The sequence below is a fragment of the Equus caballus genome, chromosome 8, assembly GCF_041296265.1.
Source record: "Equus caballus isolate H_3958 breed thoroughbred chromosome 8, TB-T2T, whole genome shotgun sequence".
NCBI lineage: Eukaryota > Metazoa > Chordata > Mammalia > Perissodactyla > Equidae > Equus > Equus caballus.
The window spans coordinates 28295760-28308602 of record NC_091691.1 but is presented as its reverse complement, the minus strand read 5'-3'; positions in this window follow the sequence as shown (position 1 = coordinate 28308602).

Genomic DNA, 12843 nt, shown 5'->3' with positions numbered 1-12843 from the left:
TTGATTTAGCCTAAAAGTGTTCTGGGTTTCTTCCTACGGAATCTAAGCAGAGAGTGAACGTCTTGAAGACAGACTGGCTTCCCCATCTTTGTGCCTTTTTGTCCTGCCCCTACCGCTGTTCCCCAGGACAGAGCAGGTCATATGCACCTATTACCTGGTTGACAGTTCAATGAAATGGTCTTAGAAACAGTGCGAACTGGCAGCCCCAGGGAGGCATTCAAACCACCAACATATTTGATTTGACTTCCTCATGCTATACTTTCTCTCTTTATTTTTTTTGAGGAAGATTAGCCCTGAGCTAACTGCTGCCAATCCTCCTCTTTTTGCTGAGGAAGACTGGCCCTGAGCTAACATCCATGCCCATCTTCCGCTACTTTATATGTGGGATGCCTACCACAGCGTGGCGTGCCAAGTGGTGCCATGTCCACACCCGGGATCTGAAATGGTGAACCCCAGGTTGCCAAAGCAAAGCGTGTGCACTTAACTGCTGCGCCGCCAGGCCAGCCCCCAATCCTCCTCTTTTTGCTGAGGAAGCCTGGCCCTGAGCTAACATCTGTGCCCATCTTCTTCTACTTTATATGTGGGATGCCTACCACAGCATGGCTTTTGCCAAGTGGTGCCATGTCCGCACCCAGGATCTGAACCAGTGAACCCCCGGCCACTGAGAAGCAGAACATGCGAACTTAACTGCTGCGCCACCGGGCCGGCCCCATATAGTTTCTCTCTTTAACTGGATATGCAGGTCTCAGATCACGAGACGCTCCATATTCGTTGATTTCATTCGTTATCCAATAAGTATTTTTATGGTGGCTCCTATGCACCAGGTGCTGGAAAGAGACAATTGGTAAATTTTCTTAAGAAGGTAAAATTCCTACGTTTATTCAGCTTGCATTTTTGAGGCAGAGAGACAATCAGTAAATAATTGAACACGTAATATATCAGATGATGGCATGTGCTAAGAAGAAAAACAGAAAAGAAGAAGAACAGCGAGTATGTGGCAGCATGAGGGCGGGAGGGAAGGCCCCCAATTAGAGATGGAATGGACAAGGAGAAACTCACTAAGAAACTGAAGCTTGAGTAAAGACCTGTGGTGGGTGAGAGATTAAGCTCTGTGTCCATCTAGGAGGAAGAGTACAGGAGAAACAGCTTGTGCAAAGGTCCTGAGGCTGGAAGGTATCTGGTATCTACCAAGCACAGCTGAAAGGCCAATGGGGCTGGAGCCCAGGGAGCAGCAGCAGGAATACAGACAGGATGGAAAGGTCTGAGGAGTGAGGGGTGCGCGTGATCCCGCAGGGCCTTAGGGGCCTTTGTAGGAACTTTGGCCTTAACTCTGAGAAGATGTGAGGCCACCAGACAGGATTGGGCTGAAGAGTCTGGGATCTGCATTCCATTGTAGCTGCACTGTGTCCCTCCCGGGGCTCTGGCAATGCCCAGGGTGTTACTGGCTTGGCGCTTGGCGGCCCCTCCTGCACTCTTCTTTTTCTGGCTCCAGACCCAAGTCCTTTGTTTACATCACCTTCCTGCTCCAGGCAGACTTTTGATTTTGCTGTCCCAGGGCCAATGCAAGATGTGCAAAAGGCAAGGATATCCGGGAGCGAAGGGTGACACATTTTCCCTGGGTCACCATCTCAGAGGGCCCTCCCCATTCTTAGAGTTTCCAATTAGGGAGAAATTAGCTGTCAGAATTTCTATGCCATGACCTTAAAAGGAAATACAAAGCAAAAAACAAAATAAAAGTCAAGAGCAAAAGGCAAGCATGTTTGTTTGTTTTGGCCTGAGTCATGGGGATTTCAACCCACAGGACATTAAAGAAACGGGAAACAGTCCCACCATTCTTTAGAAATCTCCCAGCCTCACCAGTGATACTAAGGTAAAGACGCATTAATAATGCTTTACAGGTCAGAACAAGCTAAATGTCAGGTACTCACACCTTTATCCTCCAATGTTGACCTTGGCTTTGCAACTCTCTTCGGTGACCACGTTTATTAACGTTAAACAGAGCTGCAGTCAGCTAGCTCCTCAGGCCTCTCACTGAGCATCGCGAGTGTGCAAGCACTGGCCTAGGAGTCTATTTCCTGGTAAGTGGCGTCATTGGTGGGACTCACTCTGGTGGTTTGTGTTGGCTGCTGGGTAGGGATGACTTTGAGCTCCTCCGCCCCCTTCCCCTCTGAAATTCTCGGCTTCTGAGGTTCACTTAAGGTGACCAGATTGAATCCTGTCCCTGTGTATTGCTCTCTGGCGTTTTATTACTTTCCCTGCCCCTGAGATTGACTGTAGCGACCTCTCGTTTGATGTGGTCCAGCCGCACTGGCCTTCTTTGACCTTCAAATGTGCCTCTTTATCCCTGCCTTGAAAATCCCTTAGATATGTGTGGGGCGGCTTTAAAGCAAAATAGACGTAAATATCAAATGTTAGTCTAATAGCTACTGCTTGCTGGGTGCTCACGAATGCTTGGTGCATTGATACGGTGCATCGGCTCATTTAATTACAGTGAACAACTCGTCCCGATTTGTCCCTCCCTGTTCCGTTGAGGAGCTGGAAGTCCCAAGTCGCGGGAGCCTCCTCGGTCCGAGTTAACCAGGATGGGTGGCCACCCTACATTTAATGCTTGAGACAACAACCTTGCCAGGCAGGAGCCAGGACCGTCCCATTTTACAGATGAACACTACTGAGGTTTAGAGAAGGGAAATGATTTAGTTAAATGCCCCCACCCTCCCCCAGTTGGAGTGGTAGAGCTTGGTTTCAAAGTCCTGCTACTGCCCAGTCTCCCTCAGGCAGAGGCGCTCAACCAACTGTTCTCAACTTGGCCTGGGCGTGGATGCTTTATACAAACGCCCCAGGTGGCTCTAACGGTAACCACCCGAGGGCCATTGCCATAGAGTTAAAAACACAGACTCGACCTGATTGCCTCAGTTGGCATCCTGGATAGGCCCCTTATTGATTGTGTAAATTTGGGCAAGTTTCCCAACATTCTGTGCCTCAGTTTCCCTGTCTATAAAAGAGGGATCACTATAGGACCTAGTTCATGGGACCGGTCAGAGACTTCAGTGAGCAAGCCACTGTAATGCTCTTGGAGCAGTGCTGGGCGAAGAGTAAGTTCTAAGCAAGGGTAGCTATTATAAGATAATGGTCTGCAAAATGAGAGAAAGGAATGTAATATAAAGATTCAAATCATATAGGACCTGTATTATTCATTTTCAGACAAAATGTTATTAAAGTTTAAAACACTGTCATGGACTCAAACAGTGCCGTCTCCCTTGGCACTTTGGAGGGGACGTTCTCGCTGCCTGGAAGAAATTGAAGTTCATGTCTTGGGCTGCCGCTCTCATTAATATTAACACGGACACGACTACCTTCTCATCCAAAATGTGAAACATAGATTTTAATTTAGTTCCATGGGTTCCTGCAGGACTGAGGCGACACACTGGAAAACACATTAATTAGGTTTATTTCCCAGGAAGAAATACTGAGTTCCTGCAAACAGCCCAAGGTGGAGGGAATGCGGGCTGTGCAGGTGACCGAGGGCTGCAGGGCTTCGTGAGAGATATGGGGGAGGCGGAGTATTGCTTTCCCCAGAGCCACGCGCCCTTGCTCAGAGGAGGTGCGTGATCTGCGGAGGGCATCCTGCAGGATGAGGGGAGATGGGTGGAGAGGAGTCTGGTAAATTTGCTCCAGTTGTACATATGCAGTGTTCAAGACTGTGTCCTAGATTTTCTCCCTGAACCACCCCAACGTGGATTCTCCCAAGTCAGTAAACGTTGGCTCCATTTTTCTTGTGACTCAGGGCCAAAACCTTAGGTTCATCCTTGACCTCTTTCTTTCTCTCCCATTTCGTATTCCAATCCATAAGCAAATTCTACTGAATCTTTGTTCAATTCTATGCTTAGAATCTAAACCACTCACTTACCATCCCCTGTTCTCACCACCACATTCTCTCCTCTGGCTTGTGACAAAGTCTGGTAGCTGGTTTTCCTATTTTTTAATCCTTGCCCCTGCTTCAGCCCCTTGTTAACATAGCCACCAGATTCATGATTTTAATATGGAAGTCAACCGTGTCGCTCATCTGCTCAAAATCCTGCAGTGGCTGCAACATTACTGTGAGTAAAAATCAAAGTTCCTACAATGCCCTGCAAGGCTGGAGGAGCTGCCTGGTACCTCCCTGGACTCAGCTCTAACCAGCCCCTCTGTGCTCCCTGGGCTCCAGTCATACTGGTCCTGCTGGCCCCCAAACTCTCCAGTCACACCCTTTCCCCAGGACCTTTGCACATACCATTCGCTCTGCCTTGATGCCCAGAGAGTCTGATGACTCCCTCACAACCTTCAAGTCTTTGATCAAATGTCACTGTTCAATAAGGTCTTCCCTGACCCAACCTTGGTAGACTAGAGGCTCTCCTCCACATCTGCTGGCACTCTTTATCACACTTCATCTTTATTTTTCTTTAAACTCCTTATTGTGATTTGATATATAAGATATTTTCCTATTCACTGACTGTCCACAGCCACTAGCACACACCTTCCCCGAAGGCAGGGACTGTGTTTACTGTGATATTCCCTGTGCCTAGAACATGGCCCAGCACATGGCAGGAATTCAAATCTGTGTTGAATAAAGAAAAAGATGAAAAGGTGTTTCTGAATGAAAAGGACCTTACTTCCACCTCTGGGAGACAGAGATCGCATAGGTGGTTTAGGTAAATAATTCTCAAGTATGTTTTTTTTGATGCATTCACCTTTTGGGCTTGACATATTGACTTACTGGGATCAGATATGGGCAGTGCAGAAAATAGCATTTTTATAAACAATTGTTGACAGTGTCAAATAGTCTTTTTTGGTTAACTCTAACAGAAGCAAATTCTGGTTTACTTAACTACAACAAAAAGACACTTTTTGAAATGATATGAGAGTACTTGAAGGGAAACCTCAGAGACTCTCAGAAGCACCTCCCATGAGGTAATTTTGGGGAAACAGGTTATAGGAATGAAGGAATTGTTTCTTCAGGATAATACAGCTGGAAAAATCAGCTACAACCATTTTTAAATTCTTATATCCTTCTCCTTACAGCTCGGTTTCCAGGAAGAGTTTGACTTGCTCAGCCAGACTCAAATTCTCACCACCTGCGTGGGTGGGGGGTTAGCTATATGAATGATGCCTCCAAGGTTTCCCACAGTATCTTTGGGGAGAGAGAATCCCCCAGAGAAAAACAGAGGTCTGACTAACCCTGACCACATCAGTAGGCGACCACAACATCAAAATACTTGAGAGCCAAAGCCAGTGGAATGTTCTGTTCCTGCGTTAGACCAGGCTGGGCATGTTTTCTTGTTCTTGTATTAAATAATACTCGGAACAAGCACAATTTGTCTTCTTGCTTTAGGGCGTACTTGACTCAGAAAGATAAAACTATAAACAAGCTAAACCAGCGTACTTATCATGATTTACAGTTTTCTCATCAAGACTTTATCCAAGACCTTTGCCTCTCTGTACCCACCGATTCAAAACCAATCTGGACTAGCTTGCTGCCATCTAAGACTCACCTTAAAATCGCCCAGCCTAGGCCATAAAATCCTATAAAAATGCTTCCATGACTTTTCCCTTCTGTGCTACCAAGACTCTGTTAGTAGAATGGCGCTCTCTCAGTTCAGTGGATATGATATTTGGTATGGATGGAAAGGATACAGGATGGAGGTAATGTTGATCAACTTAGCTTAGTTGATTAATAGCTTTTTCTAACAGTTATCTTAAGAAGTTAACGTCCTACGCAGAAGTTCAAAGCTACTGGACAAGAAACCAAAGGCTGAAACTCCTAACTAAAGGTCCCTCTTCATCTGTCTTATCGAAGAATCAGAGAATGTTTCTGTGGTGCATTCATCAAAACTTCTATTAAACCAGACTCTGAGTCCACAGCAACCCTTCTCTGTCAGTTTTAAAACACACGGCACAGACTCTTCTGGTCTGAGTAGGATCTTAGAGGGTTAATTAATGGACTCACGAGTGAAAATGTACAGAGGAAGGAGGGAGATGTTTTGCATCAACTGGACACACTCTGAATGCTCTGCGCAGGCTCCCCTCCCTTGGAGTTTCAACTCCCAGGTTCAGGTGCAATGAACACATGCCTTGTAGGGGGTAAGTCACGGGCATCGGAGGGGTTACCTGTTGAAGTCAGTGATTTCCAGAATTAGGGTGAACAACTGTCCTGATTTGCCTGTGAATGGCGTGGACTTAGTACTGGAAATCCTGGATCTGGGAAATCTTTTCTTTCCAGATAAATTTGGATTATTGGATTATTGTTCACTCCAAGTAAACTATGAGTGGGCAAGAAGGGTGAGTTCTTGTGTCCTGGCACCCAGCTCCCATGAAGCCAAATGCGTGACTCACAGGCATCGACAGGCTTGCCAGTCATCAACATCATTCGATGGATATTTTAAATGCCTCGGCATTTTTTCTCAAACACCATAACAACAACCTAAATTTCTGCACATCAGCCGTGTACCAGGTCAGAAGACTAAGGTGGAGAATTTCTGCACATTGGGAATAGCAGAGCTCCCTGCAAATCACCTCATCTGCCTTATTTTTTCCACAGTTAAACTGAACCCAGGGCCATAACTCACGCTCCTGTGCCATGGGAGTATCTTAAAGCCATCCTTTATCATCAACAGCATAAACCCCCAGCTCCCAACTGTGAAGGACATGAGAAGTTGTGCGACCACAGCCACTTGTCATAACACAGGTGGGCTGTGGGCTGACGGCTGTAACAAATGACCTCTGCACAGTGTACCTTGAGGTTTGTTTGTTTACTTCCTTCCTCAAGATTTCTGTCATTGTCGTCACATTTTATCATGGGAGAAATCCTCAATAGACTGTTGGGGCACAAGGCTGCCCTGACGTATATTCTAATCCAAACAACAAATCTCGCATTGCAAATATTTCAACAGTTAGTCTGCGACCCTCGTCTCTGGCGGCACGTTGGAATCATCGGAGAAGTTTTTGTTGGTTAGTTAGTGTTGTTTTAACAGTGCTTATGGCTGGGTCTCATTCCAGAGAGCAAGTCACTGTTTCTAGGGGGTAGATTCTGGGCATCGGCACTTCTTAAAGTTCCTGAGATGGAGGCAGGGTGGTGAAGCACTAAATAGACCAAATCAAGAAAAAAAACCCAAATAAACAAAAATTCCAGGGTTAGGCGGATTCACTTTATAGGTGTGATACTTTACTTTCAAATCAGTGGTGCTCACTGACTTTATTACACAAACACAAATGATTCTGTAAAACAAAGATACACCCATGAGTCTCTTAGGCCTGTGACGCTTCCCAAATTTATAGAGAAAGCCAAGCCGAGGGCTGCCAGGCTCAAGAAGACGGGTGCCCCCTCCCTCATGGAGCATCCTCCAGGTGTGCCAGCTCAGGAGAGGCTGCAGACGGCAAACTTCTCTTCTCCGTGCTGACGTTCCGCCCAGCTGGACACCGGCAAAGCTAAGCCCTAGTGCTGATTCCCCAGTTTTCAACAACCACAACAACAACACAAGGACCCTGATCACTGGGCAGCAGCTTCTCTTCAGAGAAAGCTTACTCTCCTCTAGCTGCAGCTGTAATTTCTTTGTCCCCCCCCAGCGGAGAAGCTGACTTCATGAACAATCAGCCCAAATTTGGCCAGATGTGACCAAAGAGGCTTTGTGCATGGTGGGACGAGATTCTGGTTGCTCCATTTCCCCCTAACAGCCACACCCCTGACTCTCTCTGTCTCTGTCTCTCCAAGGGACTGCACCCCTGGGTGACGTTCCCACGTTTGGATTTCCAGTTACCACAAGTTGACAAGCAAATGCTAAAGAACCTTTGCTCCTCCCCTCTGGCTGAGCCCCTGACACTTTGTTGAACATGTTAGATCTACCTTGATGGTTTTTTTAAAAAATGCCCATCTCCTACTTACCGCTGTTTCCTGGAAGTGTTCCTGAACCACGTCCTTTTTTTGCCGTCACCCAGAAAACCAATCACTGAGATGACAAGATTGCATCAGAGAGAGGGTTTCAGTCACCAGGCAGCCAAATGAGGAGACGGATTTGAGACTCATTCTCAAATTCACCTCCTCGAAAGTGGGGACTCAGGGATATCTATGGGGCAAGGTGGTCTGAAATGTGGAGAGAGGTGATTGGAGGTGGGGAGAGGCGAGGTAACTGACGATGTGCACAAGCAAGGTCGGACTTCACGCCTCTTCATGGGACGCATGCTCACAAAATGGCGGCGTTGGCACAATCTGAGCGTGGAGTTTTTAGCCTCTTGATGTCAAAAAGTTCACTTGTCAAACATATGCATGGGCCCAGTGGATGGCTTGGTGGTCTCTACTGGCCTGAACTGGACAAGGGGTCCTAATTCCTGAAAAACAGCTAAAACATCCGTTACCATGGTGACCCAGTGGCCAGGGAGATGTTGTCTGTAGGAACTTAGTGGGAGTCAGATAGCATATTGCTGAAGCAGTACTGTTAACAATGGGCGGGGGAACAGCTAAAAACTGTAATTAGTAATTACAAAAAAACATATATCCCTTTAGTTACTACCTACCTAAGTATGAATGGTCAGCTGTTTACCAGTTTTGGAAATAAAGCTCTACTCTACCAAAAAAAAAAAAAATGACGATGGCTTACAGGAAAAGATCCTTTCTCCAGGAAGGTAAAAATAGGAATTACAAAAGAAAGCAACTTATTGGCATGACAAAGGCCATTGGTAGGGGTTGGAAAGAATATGAGTCTGGAATCTACACCTGTTGAATCTTAGGTTGCCTTCCTTTCTCAGTCTTTCAAATAACTTTCAAAATAAAATCTTGCCTTGGCAAAGTCATGATGTCACAAATGGTAGGATTTCCTTCTTTTTAAGGCTGAATAATATTCCATGGTGTGGATATGTCAATAGCCAAGAAATGGAAACAATACAAGTGTCCCTCCACAGATGACAGCATCTTGCATTTCACAGCACCAGCGACCCCCAACCTCTGCAGGAATTAGATGATGGCAGTAACATGGAAAAAGAGCAAAGACGTCATCATCAGAGAGTCTTGGATTCCAATCCCAGCTCTTAGGTCGCTGTGTGACTCTAAGACAAGCTCCAAACTTCTTGAATCGCCAGGCCTTCAACTGTACGGACTGCAAACCATCAGTGCTGCCCTACTGATTGACAGAAAGAATATACAATTTCTAACACAGTACCTTACACGAAGTAGGTGCTCAGTTCTCGGAAACAGACATACATCAGCTTGGAATTCTTTATGACTTATTGCCATCAGGGAAAGCAGGTCTGAAATTACAGCCAAGCACAGATGCATCATCCAAATGCGTTCAATCACTCGGGAAACATTGATCAAGGCCGTCTCGTGGCGCTCATCTTTCCAGGTGATTGGCCTCCTCAATCCGAGGAAAGGCCGTGAGCTATCCATCCAGCCTCCCCCCTGCCCCTTGCTATGTTGATCGATGGGACAGATGGCACCACTTATGATAAGACACTAATGAAGTGACGCTGGCTTTTATTAAATATCACAAGCAAATTGTTCATTTATTCCAGAAAAAGAGCATGTAGAAAATATACAGTGAGTGTGGCTGATTAATTTAGTTTTTATTCAAAAGCTCTCCGACAATGAGTGACACCTAAATGTGCTTAATTCATTAACAGTCTTGAGATCAGGAACAACACTTTGTCAGCAGGAAATACTTCATTTGTTAGCAGGATGCAAAGGGAAAGCATCTGGGTGATGGATTGCAAACAGACCTGCCTCTGGACTGGTGTTATCTAATAGTTTACAATAACGGGGCTGGAGGAGGGCTTTTTTCAGGGAAATGCCTAAATCTGCAGATGAGGCTAAGTGCTTCTGAGTTGAAAATATCAAGGGAGAGAAACAACCTGAAGGAGGCTCTCATACCATGAACAGAAAGAGAATGGAAGTCAACTTTCACCATTAACAAGAGCACAGTGCCTCAGTGTAGACAATAAACGATTCAGATAGTTTCAGAAAAATACCTAAATACTGTTAGGGGCATCGTGCAGGGTGCCAAGAAAACTTTAGATCATGATCAGAAAATAAAAACTGAAAACATATTTCCAGAGGAGTGTGTGTGTATGCGTGTCTGTATATGTGTGTATGCATGTGTCTGTGTGTGTATGTGTGTGTGTCTTACATGTGTGTGCCTTGTACGTGTACATGTGTATGTGTGGGTGTAAATGCCTGGATAATAATTGCTCTGAAGTGGTTTATATTATCAGAAAGGCTGTGGCTACACCTAATGGAGATTCCTTGAAAGTTATTTATTTGTTCATTTATCTTAACCTTTTCTTGTGGAAAATTTCAGATCTACGAAAGTGGGAAAGAGAAGATTGAAACCAATCGTTCCTAAGTTTCTCCTCATTTTGTACATCTATAAATTCCCGATTATAAAATTAGGTACTCTGAAAGAAGTCTTTATCTCTTCTCACCGCTCTCTCAAAGGGAACATTTTCATTAATTTCCGGTTTATTCTTAACGGATTTCTTTTGTTTCTTTCTCTTTTGTTTGTTTTCAGGCTCTCTCCCTCTTTCTTTACTTCATTTCTTTTAAATTACCAAATAAATACTCACATATTAACACCGACTCATTGTGTGTGTGTGTGTGTGTGTGTGTGTCTCCTGGAAAACACTTAAGAGAAAAATGTGAAATTATTTGCAAACACTTCCACAACCTTCCTTTGCGCTGGCCCTGTTCTACAGCACACTTACGCTGATGACCTCATCTCACCCTCTCCTTAATCCTGTGCTGCTGGCATCACTATGATGCCCGTTTCCAGAGAAGACAACTGATGGTCACACAGCTGTGAAGTGCCCAGATCTAAGCCGGGGCCCCTGCTGGCCCAGTTCGCACGCTCGTCTCCCAGCCCGGCTGCCTCTCACTGAAACAGGAATAAAGGCTCCTGCAACGTCAGCACCGAGCAAAGAACGTTGGGGTGAGTTGAGGTTTAGCTCACGTCGTTCTTGTGTCAGTTTATTTTTCCCCACTTCCTTCCTAGGTTCGCCTCCTCCCTGCCTCCTCTGCTTTGCCAGGAGTCCTCACATTTGTCCTCCGTACGTTTAACTTAAAATAGCCACTGTTCAACTTAGCGCATTTTTTAATGCAAAGTGAAATATTTGGTCATATTTTTTTGGTGAGAATTCTTCATATTGTCTCTTCCTCCCCACCTCCCTCGGCCCCTGTCTCGTCCCAGTAGTATTTCCGTATTGCTCCCACACTGTTTATTTTTTGATTTTTCATAATTACTGTAGGACAGTATATCTAGAAAGTTCATAGTAAAGAGAGGCCAAGACTGTCCCAGGTGGGCCATGAGACCTGGAGTTTGACTTCTCCCCAGAAAACAGATCTCGGCAGCTGTGGGGGCTGCGCGATGTCAAGCCTCTTTCCCGTGGAGTCACAGTGCAGCCCCTGTGGGATTCTTCGCTCAGCCTGCAATCTGAGGCTCCTTGAAACCCAGTGCATTTCAGGAAATCTTCTATCATGGTCGGACCTACCCCATTCCCATTGTTACAGCAAGGGATTTAGAATTTAAGATTCAGGGAGCTCCTTGACCTTTAAGAAGCTGACTTTCTCCTGGCTTTTCCCCACATCTACCTTCACAGCATCGTCTCTCTACTTCCCTGTGTGTCACGAAGTCTCCTTAACCTTCAGTGGTTCATTTAACACTTTCTTCTTTTAGGAAATGAAGATTTACCTGTTTTCTGACTTTACAAAAAATGAAGTTTGACTCTTGTTTCTTATTCTTCTTTTGTGTGTGTGTTTGGATGATTTCAATAAGAAGTGGAGAAGATGCTAACTTCGTCTTTGCATCTTCGAGTTGGAACAGCCAAGATTTTGTCAGATTCTGAATGTTCTGTTCATCTTGCTAACATCCTATTTTTGTTTGATGAATGCCTTCTCAACTATCGATATTGATAGCTCTTTGATATTAATTGAATTATTGGATCTTTTTCTGTCCTTTCTATTGCCTTCTCTGAATTTATTTTGTTCTGTTTGTTGTTTTAGTCTGTGTTTTAAGGTTAGAAGTCTCTGCTAAGCCCCAGATAGCATTCATATTTAAAAGTAATGCACTGCAACGCTTGCTGTCATGTTCAGTGGGGCCTGTTGACAGGTGGTCTTTACTGCTGGATCATCAGCAGGAAAAGTGCAGTGTTTTGCCTTTGGACCCCAACATGTCACTATATGTAGGTCCCTTCTCTTAGGACTGTCTAATTAATTTCAACTACAATTTAATTTTAAGAGGCATAAACGCCATTTCCAGTGTTCCAAGAGTCCAGTGTATAATGTATAGTGCCTGTTATTATATCGACTTTCGCTTTTTCTACACTAGAGCTCAGCACCTCAACTCTCACCTCCTTTGGTGTCTTGAGTCCGTGTTAGTACAAATTCACCAGAGTCGAGCTCCCGTGTCCGTCTCTCATCCCGCATCTGGAGTGGAGAGCAGAATTCCATCAGCAGAGGACGGCAGAGGGGTGTGGGCTCTGGCTGTCCTCGTTCAGATTTTACAACCCATCATCCTGGTCTGCTCCATCTCTAGGCCCCACCTCCCAAGGCACTGGCATCTCTACTTCTGGGCCTTTCTTGAGATTCTAGAGCAGAATAGCTCTTGTCGCTGCCCTTCTCTGGAGGCACCAAGACTGCCTTTCCTGGACCAACACTCAGTTATCGTCCTCCCGTATTTGCTTTGACAAAACTGTGTTGATATGTCCACTCTCTGTCAACTCCTCCCTTCCTTTGGTGAAGGAATGAAAATAAAATTTATTTTCACAAGGAGTGAAAATAAATGTACGTGTTAATCTTCCATGTTTAACTGGAACTTGCTTCACTTAATC